Genomic DNA, 17,633 nt, shown 5'->3' on the forward strand with positions numbered 1-17,633 from the left:
AACACCCCTGGGGTAAAATAGGAAGAAATGATTCTTGGGCTATTTATTATTCTATAAATACTATTTTATACTTTCCTTGCTTTGGCAATTTTTTTATTACTTAAAACTAACTAGTAAATATTAGGTAAATTCAAAAATAAAAAAAATTAAAAATGTCATAAAAAGATTAGATTTAAAAAAAAAGCAATTACGAGTACTAGAGTCCGGTTATTATTTACCTAGTACGTATTGAATATTTTTAATTTATACAGAGAACATAGAGGCTTAAGTGAGGTAAAACTATAACTAACTAGGTATGTTAAAGATGTTCTTAGAAAAAGATCATATCAAAAGTATCAAGAATGCGTGATCAAAAATACTACCTAATGCTAATGGAGGAAGCAAAAGAGGTGTGACATGGGCTTATTTGTGGAAATCCATAGTCTTACACCAGTAACAGACTACGCATCTCATCTTTCATTAATATTTGTATGTTAAGCAATAGATTTTTATTGTCGGTTTTCTAACAAAAATAAAAAGCTTTACTTCTCAACAAAAATGTATACAAATAAGTTTACAACCGGGTCTTCTTTACATACACATTCTACATAGCTAAACAATCCGTATTATACAAATTTTGATCCAATCATATCAATTACCATTCCCTATCACGCAATTGTAACACCTAACACAGAACATCACAGACTAATATCCTAAAGCAATATACAAAAAGCTAGGGGTATCGCTTACACAAACTTTTTCGTCACAAGACTGTTCGGTAATACGAATAAGGTTCATTATGCTTTGTGTATTGTTAAGAAGAAGTAGGGTATCAGTTACAGGATTGGCTGGCACCGACCCCGCCCAGTAGGGCAGATCCATTACACGCACACCTAAAGTCCTCCCACGACGTTCACTGACATATAACGGAATGTAATCGATACGGTAACAGCTACATAGCGTCTAATGGATCGCATCTCTATAGGTATTCTAGATTTGAAACGTGGAAAAATTGAAAAATTTAAATTTAGAAAATTGGAATTCGATTTTTAGGGTAAACTTGTATACTTGTTGTCATGTATTAATGTCAAATTATAACATTTTTTTGTTCCGTTATTTAATTATTACCTCAGGGTGAATATTAGTGGCCCAAAACTGTATCTTGAAGTAAATCATAAGCGCAACAAGCTTATATGTAGCAGGAATCTATAAAATAAATACAATTTAAGCAAGAAAAAGAGTTAAAAGTTGTTAAGATTTTGCACTTTACCGACGGCAAACTCTACCACTTTAATAATGCTCAAGTAAACGTTGATACGTGATATTTTATTACTAAAGGTATTTATACTTACTTTACCCACTGCTCTAATGTAATGGAAACGGAAGTTATCCCCTTGTGGTTTTAAATTAATATTTCCAAAATAATTTATAGTCCCGTTTAGATTATTATCTTTAGAGTCCCTTGTGTTGTGGTTTCCGTCAGTATTATAATAATAGATTTAAGTAATTCCTATTTAGATACGTCTGTAAGGATCAAATCATTAATTATTCATGACAAAGGGATTACGTATTTAATTTTAACACATTTAGAGGATCTATTCACACAACACAACCAACAATAGTACAAAAATGAATAAACTACATTGCCACTGTATGGTTTCTTTCTCTTATAAAAGTAATAATTTCAATAATAACATCTGTCCGTAAAAAAATCTCCATACACAATAACTTGTAATTTATAAAAATATAACTCACAAGTATCCTAATTAAATATTCAATGCATCATAACTCAACATAACGGAGTCACGAACGGTCCAGTTGAAATAACACACAGCATCCTGATTGTTTTGATAGCATCCCGTTTGTCCAACAACTGGTCATGCTACCTCACGGAGACGTGACCACAGACAATGCAGACACTGGCCACTCCAGTCCAAGTGGCCAGTTACTAAAGAATGCCGCTTATTTTTGGTAAGTATCAATAACTTTTGTTTGTAGTTTGTTCAGCTGTCCTATTTTAGTGGAATGATATAAATGACGTTGTTTAAATTTGAAAATGTTGATATATTTTTTAATTGTGTTAATATACCTATTGCATATTAAAAAAAAGGTTATCTAATTTTAATTTATAAAAATGTTGAGACAGTGCAGGGTAAAACTTCCAATTTATACACTACTTTCTTAAAGATGAAAATAGGGTTGATTAGATAATATTAGAGCAGAATAAAGTAAATCAGCGTCACAGCCTTGTCCCGGCGGTGACATTAGCTGAGTGGATCCTATTACATACGCCACATGACATCTACTTAGTTTTTTTTAATTTATTAAGGCTTTGGCAAAGCCATCAACCTAAACATGAAGTTTAATTATGTTTCTATAAATATGGCCGCCACAAAGAGGATATAGGCAATTTGAGGCGGCGCGGCGTGTTTGGATTGACTCGGGGTTTCTTAAAACGGGCCGATACGTGTATTTTAGTTCGAGATTCGTATAATTTCGCGTTTTAATCTTCGATTAAGGCACAATAGCACTATCCTATTCCACTTTAAACTAGATTTCACAAAATAATTGAAAGTCAAAATAAAAACGACACTTTTCCCTCCAAAAGGTCCAGAGCGAATGAGACATCTACTTAGTACAACAATAGTGTTGATCAGCTTTGTAGTTGCATAATTGTTTATTGCTAAGATTTTATTTTTAATTAATTTTATTTCGTTTTCTTTTTTGTTATTCATTTTCTGTTTGTTTTAATTTAGTTTGTTTTAGTTTTAATTTAGTTCTGTTTAATTTTTATTTTTTTTTACTTTTTATTTTTTACTATATATTAGTATTATTGTGTTGTAGTGTTATGTAATAAATGTATTCTATTCTATTCTATTCTAAATAATGTTTATCAAAATAAGTATAAAGTAACTAAAGTTACGTGAAGAACCACTTGTTATCCGTATTGTAAACGTAATATCAACACCCAGACACGTAATTTGAGCTACTTTGAATTTTTTCAGTGCTAGAATACAAAAATATGTCGGAGAAAAAGATTTCACCGTTTTCAATTTCAAATTCAAATTCAAACTTTTTTTATCTTGGAGCATTTAATACTAAAAATGCAATTTGGCTCTAATTACTTACCTATGCGTCTGGGAGTGCCTTTTTTATGATACCAACTTTTGTGACGGGAACAAGACGTCAGGTTTTAGTGCCATTCAGAGTTTTAAATCACTAAGATCCGAGTTGCACATCCACTGCGTCCGTCACTTCGAGACATAAATTGACAAGTCCCATGTGCCTGTAATTTCACAAGCACCCTTACTCTTAAAAACCGAATCGCAGTAATGGCGGTAAAAATAAATAAGATGGCAGTACTTCCCGAGACAAACTCATTCACAAGGAGCTCTACTGCTACTAATATAGTAAGAAGATAACCTATAATGCGAACTCAGGATATCCTGTTGTTATTTCGCACAACTTAACCCATCCCTATCTAGTTCTAAACACTATAGACTGCTTAAGTTATTTCATACGCCGTGCTATGGTAATAGCTAATAATAGCAACAGTGGCAAAACAACAGTGTTATTTATTTGTCCGTTGTAGCACGGAAGCCGCTAGTTTCCGCCGCAGACAGGCTTATCTACGCGAATTATGGAGTGCCTGCAAAGAGAAATATGACGTTGGTTACTGCCATCCAGTATTTACACCTTTATTTATTAAAATTCAAGATACAGTACGTCGCGTTGATAACAAAGTGAATTGTAAATACTGCGAAAAAAAGAATCAATGCAATTAAATAAACTGTATAAAACTAATATTATTATATTTGTTTTATACGAAATATACTTTAATCATATTTGGCATATTTGACTGGTATACATGATTGGTGCCATGCGTTATCATTTTTGTTACAAATCTGTTTTGATCATGTAGAGTTTAATTGTTTTTGTAATTGCTAGACGTTACTAACTTTTAAGCAAATAGTGCATGAGTTGACGCGTTACTGGTCTTGAATGGTCGTTTTTGCGTCAGCAGAAGAACTATTAAATAATTCTCTTTTCACAGTCTACAAATGCATGCAAACATTATTAAACAAGACTTTACTAACAAATTGCTATTACATTAACATGCAAGTAGGTAAATAAGTGTAGATGATTTCATAAAATTATAAAGAATTGAGTCGTTTTTCATAAGCTCGTATAATCTTCGATTTAAAAGGCATTCTTTTCATGTAAAGCTCTTCAAATTTGACTGTAAGTATAATTGATTTGACCTGCAATGACATGAATTTATTATATTATTATTATTTTTTTTACTTCTGCATGACATGACAATAGCTTACAACTACTTGTAATATGTATAACTAATAACTATAGCTACATTACTAGAATTAACTTCAGATTTATAAAATTTATATAAAAATGAAAGAGATTCGTAATGTATTATATATTATATTGACTATGTATTGAAATAAAATTAGAACTTTAACTGTTTTGTGCATGTCTACTGACATTATTTGTAATTTAATCAATTTAATTCAATCTCTATAAGTATAATTTTGCATGCCAAATGTGGTAAAATATGAGCTCTATTTCTTTACTGTGTTCCATCTTTTGTTCACCATATTTTAAGCAAATAAATGTTCATTTTCATTTAATCGTCTCAATTTTTTGTACAACGTATCATCCCTCGGTATCCGATCGAGCAATGTTATTCCTAATATTGCACTTGCCATTGCCATTGAAATAAATATAGTGTACATTTTCAGAATCGCACAGCGGATTCTGAAAATGTACACTATATTTATTTCAAGTCCAATATACAACTGAAAATTAATCAAAACCAGTGTCTGTCGGCAGATGCTCGAGTGTCGAGGTGACAAGCAGGTGCCCATCTCCAAAGTGGCTTCGTTACTCAACGCTTCGCGCGACGCCAATTATACTTCGTGAGTTTCTTTAAGGTTCTTGGTCCGTAACGAAAAGGTAGTGGCCCACTCTTGAGATCACGATTGGGATTTGTCTTTATTTTTTTTAATTAATGTAAATTCGTTAAAGTAACATTTACCCAAAACGCTATACAAATTTAAATTAGCAAGTAAGTACTAATCAAATTAAGAACGAAACAAAATACTTCCGTGTGTTACGCCCCCAAAATCTGTCTATGCGTGACGTATTGGTGCACTGTGAACATTGTGAATCTAGAAACAGCAGATGGGATTGATAGGTACCTACGCACATTTTTGTTTTTAATTTTTATTTTTCTTTATTGTTATTTTTCTTGCATTTTAAATGAGTCACGTTAGCGTAATTATTAATATTATTTGTTGTTTGTATTCTTCTTTATTGTCATTTGTTTCGTTTGTAACTTTTAATAGCCGGTGTACGGTTAAACAAATGGTTTTGTTAAGTTTTTTCTTTTAGTTACCTATTTCTTAATAAATAAATAAATCATCAATGTCCACGCGTTACCACCTTGAAGGGTATATATTTTTATTATGAACGAAAGGTGTTCAAAAAAATACGAGAAGGGGCTAGCTAAAATATCCGTTTACAAACAAAACTGTCTTGAGACCGTGAAGGCTTCAACTTTGTTGACCGCACTTATACTTATTGTAATATTTACACTATTCGGAAAAACCGTGCAGAAAAATACGTTTCGATAATTATTCGCAAGTTAAATAAAACCAGCATAAAGAAAATCGTTATACAATCATTCACAAACCCGCTGAAACCAATGAACTATTGAGACTTAATCATATTATTAACTTATGTACTCTTCGGAAGAGTGAATAGAACAGAATGCAGATGTAAATTAATTGCGGAGTGCGAGCAACAAGCTACGCGGTTCATTACCAGCGGGTGACGATGGCATGGCAGCGGCATTCGTACAAATTGACTTCGTTAGTCGCTCGTGGATATTCGCCTTTCAAAGGGTGTTTTGCAATCTAGCATGCTGTTATTTTGTAAAATACCAGTTGTCGAATTTTTTTACGATCTTGCACGCGGCAGCTGTTATTGAACAAAATAACATTAATTAATACATGTCATGACAACCAATTTACCCTTCGAAAATACGAATTCGATTTTTAAATTGAGTTCGAATTTCCGAAGATTTAATTTTTTTTCTAATAATCTTTTTATAATTTTTAAATTCGGAATGCCTACCTAGAGATGTGTCCATTATATACACATGTAGCTCTTATCGTATCGATTACAATCCGTTATTTGTCAATGAAGGTCTTGGGAGGGCTTTAGGTGTGAGTGTAATGTAAGATAATGTATCTTATACATACACGTACTCACACCCTACTATTAAGCTGCAATTTTGACATTGTGTGACACATAACAAGTGTAACACAAGTCAGTGTGAAATAAAAACTCTTCTCATCGTGGCATTTCGCTTCAACAACTAACAATTGACATTTATAACAAATATAAGTTACTCTAGTATTTTTTTACACCTAATTAGATTCATTGTCTTGACAATATCTATAACTTGTTATACGTAGGTATTCTATTTCGTTCAAGTAACTAACTAGGTAATCTTAGTTCATAATTCATTACCACAAACCAGGTGCAACATATTTTCTTTTCTTTTTTTTGATATCTCATGGGCGTGCACACATAGATTTATCTATCTATCGAGCTTATTTTTTGTAGTTGTAGAAATGTATTCCTAAAACCCACTCATTTCTTAATGTAAATGTATATAGGTAATGTAACGACTCGTATAATCATACGTTAATATCTAAATTGCCTAATAAATGAAGCAATGTAGGAAGAACTACAGAAAGGCATTTACAACTCCTAATAATAACTATTCAATGCAAATGGGAGAACATTAAAGCGTAACATAACCACTCACTCGTAACTCAATAATGCGCGTCGATAACTGTACCGTTCACCCTACGACAAAATGGCGTCACATAACACCTCCACAGACATAAAAAATTGTTATTTCTTTTTTTAAGACAACGGTGTAGAGTCGAAAATCCAATGTGTGAGTTATTGAATGAAAGTGAAAATTACAATTGCAGGATGCTTGAATGGTACATAGATGGTGTAGAATAACATTTTAAATAAATCTTTGTGTAGGGCGGCATAATAGCTCTCGGTACGGGTGACGGACCCCAAGGAGAAAATCAAAATGCGAGGTTGAAGTCACAAGAGTCAAATGGACAATTAGTTTTATCAAAAAGTATAATATCGTACCTATACTTTAACATATCCCTTGAACATTATGCCTAAAGGTCACGTTGAATTTCAATGTACTCTTATGCAAGCCCTTAAATATATTTTATATAAAATAAAGGGTATTTAGTGTGGGCAATATTATGCTGTACATGCTGCTGATGCCAACGAGTCAGATTAAATTTTTCCTATCGCTCTATGATGTAAAATTGTTTATAAGTAAAACTATCGTGGTGTTAAAACAAAAATTATTATTCGTGGGGGATGTCCATAATAGTTTTCAAGTAAGATATAATAAATTAAATAAAATACATTTTCAAAACAACATTAGTATTTGCATTCGATCATTGAATAAAAATAATGACCAGTGATAATGAAGTGTCAAGGTTTTAAAGAATACTGGCTTTCATGTTACCTCATTTTCAAAGTCAGGTATCGTGTCAGTCTAACCTTTCCTTAGTTATATTTTTTACTGTGAACCATTTTTTTTTATTTTATTAATAATATCAATAAAGTACTTACATTATATCAAAAAACGCACCCTAGCATACAACTTCGACTTTCAACCTAGCAGAAAAACATGTGTACGAGCACATGCAAGAACATAACAAATTCAATAGATAATTTAATTAAAATTGACGTTAGATTGACCTTTCTACTAAGTATATTATTTTTATCATATTTATTACTACGGTACTACTAAACAAAATGTCCGCTTAGCTTTGTAGTCAGCGGCACACAGAGGAGCGCTCGCAAACGAAGTTACACAGTCAAGTAGGTAACGAGTGGCTCTTGCATTGAGCCACACGCTTTGTGCTGACTGCATTCGCATTTGTAGCGAGTAGTCTGTTATAGACTGAACTATGAATAGGTCTCTACTCGTCGAGGACTGTTTCGCGCTATCAATAATAAAGTGACGAAAATTTTCGAATTTAGAAAAATAAAATTTTTGGAAAACAGATTTTAAAAGAGTTTGAATAACAGCGAGGCCAATGTATTTTAACTCGTGTAATAAAATATTGTACACATATCAGTACAGTACCGGCACGCCATGATGGCCGTTTTGACAGATTACAATTCAATTCATTATCGAAAAAATTATAATCAAATGTGAGTCATATCCATAAGTTTTTAGATTTATAAGTGCAAGGGGTAACTGATTAAAAAGTTTTAAGAAAATAAAAATAAAAATGTTTACGTAATACATCGTCAATTCGAAACTGCTCTGTTTTGCATTGAGCTTTGAATTAAAAATTTAAATTTTACTACACGTCACTATTGACAATGTACAGCAATTAGCTGCTTCAACGTAGGTTATGGATTAATACGAAACTTGATGAGCGGACAAACGTCAGAACAGCCATCATAGCGTGCCGGTACTACAGTACCGGTACTACAGTACCTAATAGATATTAATTTTTCGTCCTTCAGGACAAGCTAAGGCGTTTAATTGGCCATACAGTGCCAGATTTGAGATCGTAATTTTTCTTTAATAGTTTAATTTTCTGACATTTTATCGCGGATAATTGTTACGTCTGTGCGGTGGCCATTTTGAAACGCCGTATACTTACTAATGTAACATGATACGCAAAATAGTTGACAGTGACTTAAAATACAAAGTTAAAACTTAATAGTGATTATGTATTACTTATAGAGATGGGAAAATAAAAAATATACTTTTATGTCAAAAAAAGCTTGCAATGTTGTGTTGATAGCGAAAAGCAAGAGTAGATCACTAAACGTTTTAAGACAAGTAAGTTTATTTGTAAAAAACGACTTTTATTTTTATTTATAACATAACATTGTTTTATATTAACATTTTGTTCATTGGTGTTTCAAACCGTTCAAAAACATAAGTTGTTTGAAAAAACTGCTTATTTTGTAACGTTAAAATATAGGTACGTTATAAAAGCGTGATTGTAAAAGCGCTTTTCACTTAAACGCTTTTTAGTTTGAAGCTTAAAACGTCGTTTAGAAAAACGCTTAAGCACGTAGACTTTTATGTTTAAAAAAGCTTGCAAAGTTATGTTGAATTAATTTGTTTAAGAAACTTAGATGGCGCTACTTAATACTTAGGCAGGTTGTCAAAAATGAAATTGTCGAGTACCTACCGATAGAACTGACCAGTGACCAACGCTTACGCTTAAAATGAAAAGCGGCTTATGCGCTTATTTTAAAAAGCAAACTTTTTAAGTGCTTTTTGTTTAAACGCCCGCCTCTAATTACTTATATGAATATCAATTATTTGTTAAAGTACTGCACTCAAAGAAAAATCCTTCAATTCGGCTTAACATGAACCAGCGACAGTTTCGCCTAACACGCGGGTAACGCTAGTCGTTTGATCAATCGATATTGATCGGTCTTCTTATAAACACTGCACCAACTGAATTTTTGAACCTGTTCAGTTTTTGTTTTTTTATTTGTATTTTTTGTTTTTCTGTTCTTTTTTCGAATTTTGTTTTTTTTTCACAAATAGATATAGGTGTTTACAAAAATAACAGCAAATGACCAAAAAATAAAGTTGACGTAGTGTTCATTGAAATTATCGATATGCATATAAATATTACTCTCTCTCTAAAGTCCGTCATCAATACTGTCAATTCATATATCACAAAAAACGATACATTAGCCTTGTTCACGCGTTTATTTTGTCATCATCAACTCATTTATACGTCTCACTGCTGGGCACGGGTCTTCTCTTCGGCTTAGTGCTAATCCATGTTCCATCCGTTTTTCCAAGGGTTGTGAACCATCTTCGAGCAGGTTTCATCACGATGTTTTGCTTCCCCGAAAAGCTCATAGTATTCCTACCTACTTCTCAAACTAAATTTAGCACATCAATCCCGAGAGACTCAGAAGTGGGAGCCCGAATTCGAACCAACTGCCTCTGCTTAAGCGTCGGTTGGTTAAATCATAAAAATTGTGCTTTTCGAATTTCGTCACTTCATTATTGCGGTCGATTTATATTATTTATAATATAAGAGCGGGTGTGTGAGCAAGACAGGATTTGTTTAGCAATATTTTTACCGCGTAATTTCCATATTTATTTTATATTAATCAAATAAACGCTGGTAATTCCACACAGTTATTGAGATATTTATCGAATTACGAACACAAAGGAGACCAGGTAGGAGGTAAGGGTCTTGTGGCGAATATAATCTTGTAATGTGACGCCTTGTACTTTGTTTAGAAATATTTTTACCGCGTAATTTCCAAATTTCGTATGGTGATACTCAATTCAATAATATTATAGATTTATGATTAATACTTTTCAATACAAGGAGTTCATTATTTTTTTTTCTATGGTCGATGTGTTTTAAAGCGTGTAAAGTACATATTACGGGTTACTGTCTTGAAAACTTAGAATGAAATTCGGCCTGTCGAAAGTCGAAAGTTACGAGATTTGTATCCCAGTAAGCACAAAATCTTGCATTCTCACTGAAAAGGTCTACTTAATACTAAAACTAAACAAATAAGCACAATTGCAAAGAAAAAGATATAGGAACAACTTGACCGAAAAATGTCCAGTCTATTTTTAAAATTTGATACTAGTACAGAAAATTCATTCGGAAATTCGCGAATTATTCAATCCCATCATCAATGTTCACGAATATTCCGCTTTTCAAACGCACACGGAACTCGGGAAAAGGTTAAAAAGTTGAATCCCCTCGCCCACTCGGACTCGTCGCTAAACAGACGGTTTTTTTTTCTCTTTTTGTTTCAGCCAAAACGTGCGGAAGGCACGGATTTCAAAATTTGCTGCCGAGCGCCTGTCCACAGAATTGCGGCAACAAAAAAATGTGTGGAACGATGGAGAGTCGAGTTTCGTCTCTACATTTTCAGCAGGCGTCGGAATAATTTACATACATTTAGGTGCTTCAGGTAAATATATGCAAATGTAAACTGTTTTAAAAGTCACTCCCAATATGCTCAAATGTGAAGAATACTAAAATTGGCCGAAAAAAATTAAATCAGGAGTCAAAAAGAGACGACAACTCTTCGCACTGATGTAATAAGGCTGCGTCTGCAAAATTACAACTTTTGGGAGAGAGATTATAAAATTCTACGAACAAAATTAGTCAATAACTGTCTTATGCCAATAAATAATAAATTTATTCATAGACCTTAAACGTTACAAAGTATAAAAAGTGCATAATAAAAGGTATCTACAGCTGATATCAGAACATATAAAAGCAGGCACTTAACAAAGAAAACTTGTGCTTCAAGTACCAAAATTTCACATAATGCTTAACTTGTTTCATGTAGGTAGTTCGTATTATTTTTATATTGCCTTAATAAATTTTTCGTATTCGTATTATTCTTAAATTGAACTTAATTTGTTGGTTATTTTCTGTTATTTTTGTAAACAGCCATATTTATTCACTAATATTATTTTGCCCGAATTTTGAAAATATTAAAAATATAGAAACAAGGTTCGAAAAAAAACAAAAAAACGAACGAAAACAGAAATCCCATGTGCCTGTAATTTCACCAGCACCCTTACCTCTCAAAAGCGGAACACTTGCTCAGATAACTGCTTGGCGGCAAAAATAGATAAGATGGTAGTACTTTCCAGGACGAACTCTTTCATAAGGATCTTTATTGCTACTAAATGTCAACTAATAACATATATGATCTAGCCCTTAAACGCAGTTGCTTGAGACAAACAAGCAAGCTGCGAGTGACTGAGGCATCACTTGGTTGATAGTACATAGTATAGATTTTAACAGCACGTATTTTTACAAGTCCTTGCGGGTCGCTTCTACAAAATTGTGTGCTTGTATTATTACCATCCATCAATAGCACAATACCGCGCCGTAATCAAATAAACGCTTGTAATTTCACACCGTTATTGAGATATTTATCGAATTATGACCACAAAGGAGACCAGGTAGGAGAAAAGGGTCTTGTGGCGAATATAATCTTGTAATGTGACGCCTTGTACTTTAGAAACGTTATAATAGTAGATGACTGCACTGTGATCCTTTTATTAATCGGTGAAAGAGATTTGACGGATTGTAATGAAATATTTGTAGCGTAGGTATTAAGGAATATAAATACGATACAGAGGATATAAAGTTGTGATGGTACTTACAGGTAGTATAGGGAATTCTTCACAGTTTGAGACCAGACTCGATTCAGAATTCTTCGGTATTTTAACTGTATCGTTCAATTGGATATCGTTCTCGAATCGAAGGGCGCTTTCCGAGCTATTCAGATCATTCGAATCAAACGTTCCATTCGGATTCGGATACGATATCGTTATCCAACAGCATTTATGGAGTTAATTGGTGAAATAACTTATAAGAAAAATGAAATTGCATCTTGCATTAAAATAAATTAATAAAATTGAACAAAATCCAGACCTTGATTTAAAATAATAAGAGATTTCATATTATATTCTTGCTTTGTAAACATTAGGACGTTCGGTAACTTTCACTTGATAACTGCGTTCCGAATAAGGTCTGTAGCCTTTACCGGTCGAGAAGTTCGAGTAATCATACGGGTGTGACGTCATTTCGGTTCGGTTTCGAATACGACAGTCTGACGTTCGATTCGGGTGTTGTGAATTAAAATGAAAAGAAGTCGTACGATATCAAATCGAATCGGTCGACAACTGAGTTATCGCAAGGTTTTTGAATCGACCCCCAGGTTGTGATTGCTTGGAACAATATTATTATCCATGAATTATAAGCAATAAAACCTTTCCTCTTCGTGTGTAGCGGACTGTATGGGTTCGGGTGGGTGCTAACAACGAGTGAGGAAGGCCAAAGCAAAAGTATTTACGTTTATTAATTTATTATAAACACGTACAGCCATCAAAGCAAAACAGAAAACAATAGTGAAGAAAAAGGCGCCAAAAACAATCACATTTAAATTTAGAATTTAAATATAAAACTAGTGTTGAGTTAATCATACACGAGGCAACTCGTTTGTACCACTCGTTTGGTTGGTTTGTCAGAACACCTCATGTCATAAAAATGTCCCACCTCATATCTCACCTCATGTCATAGCCTCATGTCACGCTGCTTCGAATTCAACAAATGCAACAATGATTGGTTCTGCACTGCCTTTTTTGCCGCTTTTTATATGATTTTACATCATATGATCATACTACCATAGTACTATAAAAATAGCATTTATTTATACTATATCATGACACTTAAGTTATCCAATTGATTGATACCATCAAGTTATGAAAATGCGCTTAATATTCTGTCTGTTAAGTAATTGCCGTAGGTGCAAACATTCTTACCACTACCTCATCTCATTTGAAGTAGAACATTGTACCGCCTTATTTTTTCAATTGAGGTACTCCCTCAAACTCATTTTAATTTCATGTCCTACCCAACGCTACGTAAAACTAAACTCAAAAAGATTATATAAAATATAAACAAAAGAGATTTCTAGCGACTGCTGCGATTCGCTACATCGTGCTTTCTGTATGTTTCTTCTAGTTTGAGGTCTGACTAGGTCCTATTGGTTCTACGCTTGCCCGTCGGCAGCTATATGTATAGTATTTGCTGCCTCCATAGCCAAACGGTGACTATCCTGGTCTGCCACGCAGAGGTCCCGGGTTTTTTTATAGTGACGGGACGAACAAGTCTTTAGACTGGTTCGCCTGTCCGTAACAGTATCAGTGCCACACAGCGTGCTGATTTTTATTCAAATCTATCGTTCAAATCGATCCGATCGGGTAGCCTCGAAATCAGATGGGTTTCTGAGCGAGAAGATGAACCTGATTGCTACTATATCTTTCTAATTTGTGAGTTAAAGTTAAAGTAAAGTTAAATCAACTATTGTTAAAGTTAAAGTAAAGTTAAATTAACTATTGTTCCGATATGTTCCGATGTGAAATGTCAAAGTTTCTAATCGGCCAGTTGTGAATCGCAATTATGCGCCTCGACTCGGAAAAGACGCAGTTCCCGATCGGGAGAGGCAATCAAAGTCAAGCTGCAGAGCTTTAAATCGCAAATATCTAAAAAGTACTGCCACTGCGCCCGTCATTAGATTAGACATGCGCAAAACAGTGCTCCGAACAGTATAATGCAATATCACATTACTTTCCTGTAAAAGTAACAATGTGATACCACCACCACTCACGTCACACAGACCATCAAAATGAGAAGTGTTATAAGCATCACTCCATGCTTGTTTTGGTATTTAGTACTACGTTTTTTTTTATAATAGGTACCTACACAGTGACGGAACGAACAGATCGTGTGGCTGGTGGCCAATTTCAGTGCCACTCAGAGCTTTAAATCGCAAAGATCTGAGAGACACTGCCACAGCGCCCGTCTTTCTGAGACATAAGTTGACAAGTCCCATGTGCCTGTAATTTCGCCAGCACACTTATCTTTCAAAACCGGAACACAGTAGTAGACGATACTTCCCTGGACCAACTCTTTCACAAGGGGCTCTACTGCTACTAAACTGTTGTCCTGGATGATTCCCAAACCAGGAGAAATATTTGTATGTTATCGAGTTCTTAGGTTTTCGCGATTGTTACACATAGGAAATGAAACTATTTTTCCGGATTTAAATCGCGTATATTTGTTTTTTCAAACAAACTGACGTTTCGGGCCCTTTACAGGTTCCATGGTCACGGTTGGTCACAGTGAACGTGACCATGGGAACTGTAAAGGGCCCGAAACGTCGGTTTGGTTGAAAAAACAAATATACGCGATTTAAATCCGGAAAAATAGTTTCATTTCCTATTTGTATGTTCTTCATTTTATATTACAACTATTAGTATCATCATTTCATCATCATCAGGAAATAATAACAATAAGGCGTGCGCACTCATAACCCCGCACTAGGGAAACCCTGTATCGCGGGTGCCATGGACACACACATAGATAACCACAAGTTACACCCAAAGTCACGAAGGAAATAAATGTAGCCCATACAATAATTTCTCCCGGCCCGGGAATCGAACCCTGAACCTCTGCATGGCAGTCCAGCATGTTAACCTTGCGAGCACGGAGGCAGAAATTACAGGCACATGGGACTTGTCAACTTGTCTCAGGGTGCGCCTCAGATATTTACGGCTTAAACGGCTGAGTGGTACTGCAACTGCCACATTATGGACAGGCGTGTCGCTTTCCACCAGGCGCACGACTTGTCCGTCCCGTCACGTCTTCAAAAAAAAATCTTTCAAAATTTCTACCATTTAGGAACATAAATTCTAACTTCACACAGACCTTTTGTTATCGAAGCTATTCATACCGAAATTGAAACTCAACTACCGTCGTAACAATGAGAGTCATCTTTCAATCTTGTACATAGCGCCCCCGATTATTAATCATCTCACGACGTGGGGCGACGTGCGATTACGTGGGGCGACGTGGGGCGTTGCTCGAAGTCCCGCTGGCCCCATTAACATGACAATCCCATCCCCTGACGTCCTGGGTGTTATGTACCTTTACTTATATGAAATAACTGACATATTTTTTTTATTATCCCGCGGCACACGAGTTTGACAAAATTGTGTAAAGGGAATTTAGTCTAAAGATAATTGGGTATCTGAGAGGGCGTTTCAAATTTTGTAAACCTTACATACCACCATTCCATTCCAGGGATATTCCCTGCACTATAACTACGACAGAGCAAAGAAATAATCTATAGTGTTAACGAGTAGGTGCATGGTAACGCCATCTATCGAAAATTATTAATAACATAGATGAAGGATAGCGGCAGTGGCACAATCACGTAACTTTTTTTGTAATGATTTTTTGTTTAAAAATGTATATCGAGTCATTCACACGACAGATTGCATTTTTAACGGTTATTCGTAGAAATATAAGAATATTTCACCAGAGAAAACAAAACTATTCATTTTGTCCTGTGCTACGTAGAGCTTCCTGTACGCAGGAAAAAAATAGATAAAGGAGAAGATGAGAAGCTGAACACAGCGGCACAAACACAGTCTAACATATAGTTATGTTTAGTAGCTGTAGACCTTCTTGTGAAAGTGTTCGCCCAGAGACGTGTTTGTCATCTTACCATTTTTTTTTAATATCAAGTGACGGGACGAACTGGTCGTGCGCCTGATGGTAAGCTACACGCCTGTGCATAACAGTTACAGCGCCACTCAGAGTTTTAAATCGCAAAGATCTGAGGGGCATCCTTACCCTTCAAAACCCACAGTAATGCTGACATTACTGCTTAGCGGCAGAAATAGGTAAGGGTGCAATACTTCTCTGGAGGAACTCTTTCACAAGGAGCTCTACTGCTACTAAATTTCTACCACCAAGCAGTAATATGAGTATTACTGCGTTTCGGTTTTGAAGGGCAAGGGTGAAGGGTACTGGCACATGGGAGTTGTCAACTTATGTCTCAGGGTGACGGGCACAGCGGCAGTTTAAAAGCTCTGAGTGGCGCTACAACTGTTATGGTTAGGCATGTTCGTCCCGTCTCTTGGTTTCATATAAAAAATTAGCTCCGAGACGTTGTCTAAAACACCGAGACCAAAACCTATTTAAAAAGGATCATTTCCAAAATTTTTCCTACCGGAAATCAAACCTGTTTAGGGCCCACAGTGCTAACCGCTGGGCCACCGAAGACATCAATAAATTAATTATTATCTACTCTACTCTATTTCAATAACAATAAACCAACGAATAAACATAACATAATTAATACCGCAGTTTTCTATTAAGTACAAATGTCCATAACCATAAAAAATTTTATTATTAATTTACATCCGTAGGTAATAAAAAGCCTTTTAAAGGCAGCAAAGCCATAAACAATGAGATATTAGCAAGTTTTTTTTGTTTTGCAGATATCGAAGATAACAAAAACTAAATGGTCAGATCATGTTATGCAATTAAATATTATTATCGCATACAATGTTTTCTCATATTTGTTAATGTAATTTTCACATTTAGGTACAAATTATAATCAATACTGAGCCAAAGGTCTATCACCGCGTTAAACTGATTTAAAAAACATGTACACTTAGTTTAGAGTTATGTTTTATTGTTACTTTAGTAAGTATGCTTACTGTCATACGTACAAACTCTTTCACACACACCATCATACATTTAAATTTTAACTAAACTAATCAATTTATTTTTTACAACAGCAAAAGCAAAAGTTTTCATATTACAAGTCAATTCTAGAACAGATTCTAAAACATTGAAAATGATCTGTGTCATTTTCGCAACGCTATGATCATGTTGGGTGACACGTTATAGCTTACCAGCATCCCTGTTATACTATTATAACAAAATTAAGTTACTTTAATTTATAAATTAGGAAGAAAGAAAGAAAGCACTATTTATTCCGCTAATTACATACTTTGAATGTTTAGTAACAATATCGTTAACAGTGGACGAAAACATCGCTGTGAAACTTAAGCCTGCGTGGCCGAAAGTCTCGTTAATAATGATGAATAATAAATATCCTTAAGTATATAATAGACGTTTGCCCTTTACTGAATTGAGCCCCTCTATGTACAAACCTACGTGCTG

This window comes from Hyposmocoma kahamanoa, unplaced genomic scaffold, assembly GCF_003589595.1.
Source record: "Hyposmocoma kahamanoa isolate Upper Pololo Valley unplaced genomic scaffold, ASM358959v1 62, whole genome shotgun sequence".
NCBI classification, from domain to species: domain Eukaryota; kingdom Metazoa; phylum Arthropoda; class Insecta; order Lepidoptera; family Cosmopterigidae; genus Hyposmocoma; species Hyposmocoma kahamanoa.